A 1,355-nucleotide genomic window follows, 5' to 3' on the forward strand; every position below is an offset into this window, starting at 1 on the left:
ATATAAAAAATAATATATATACAGTTGAATTATCAAACCTTCTCCCAGCATACAAACCTTAGCCGAAGAAATATATTATTTTGCTATTGTAAACAAATAAACTATACATATATAAAAATCTGTTTTAAAAACACTCGTTTTTTGTTTTTTAATCAAAATAATGTGTTTTTTAAAGAAAATGACAAATATCTTCTTCGTAAAAAAAACAAGATGGTTTAAGTTTATTTGCTGGGCTAAGGTTAATTTATTCAACTGTAGGTCAATAAATATCACAACGTGTAATATTATATATAACTTTTTAATTTATTTGTTCAAGTTTTTGGTTTTTGTATTATTTAACAAGTTTTTAATATTAAATTTTTATCGTTTTTTTGTTTATTTTTAATCAAATAATGTTATTTGTATTCCCTTGAAAAAATAACACCTTTAATTTGACGATATATTTTTTTAATCAAAATTCATTTTGAATATAAAACAAAACATTTTTAAAATTAACCAATTGTTACTTATTTTTTTTAGAATTTGTTAGTTTTAAATGACTCAGCAGAGGAACGTGTCAAATTTTTGATTTTTTTGATTTTTTCGTCACCAATTATATTTGCAACGTTTTCAAATTGTGATATCAAATATTCAACGTTTTTCAACAAAAACCACATTTCTTTTGTCACCGTATTTTCGGCATTTTGAAGTGTGATATCAATGATTTTCAAATTCCTTACAATATTAGTTATGTTTTCTTTAACTGCAACAAAGTTCGAAAAAATAAAATAAATCAGTTCCGTATTTTTATTCATTTGATGTTCTTTTAAATACTTCGCTAATTGTAAAAACAATGGACTTGAAAATATTTGTGAACAATAATTGCCTTCAAAATAAGAAAACTGTGCTACTAAATTTATAACATTAGACTTAACTGTTTCATCCCCCATTTGAAATACGTTGTCTAACCCAATTACAATGTCTAAAAGGCGGTTTACAATATTTGGGTAAATTTTTAATAATTGTCGAACAAAACAACTGTAATCAGGAGTTATAAAAACCTTTACAGATATGATGGTGTGTATATAAATAATTATTCTTTCAAGTAAGTCATTGGAAATCATTGTCGTGTTAAATGATAAATTTAAAAACAAAATGTTGAGTAGCCACATTGAAATAACGCCATTGTTTTGTAAATACCCATTTGGCGTGATTAAAATGTCAACAAAACCTTTTTGTATGATTTTATTGATATTTACAATAAATTGTTTTTCAGCTAAAATATTACCTAACACATTAACAGTTTTGTCAAAATAATGTTTATTTTTTGATAAAAAGTATGAAACATTATTCAGATATCCACTGTAATTAATCAT

The sequence above is a fragment of the Entamoeba invadens genome (genome assembly GCF_000330505.1).
Source record: "Entamoeba invadens IP1 unplaced genomic scaffold scaff_1105074726175, whole genome shotgun sequence".
Classification (NCBI taxonomy): domain Eukaryota; phylum Evosea; order Mastigamoebida; family Endamoebidae; genus Entamoeba; species Entamoeba invadens.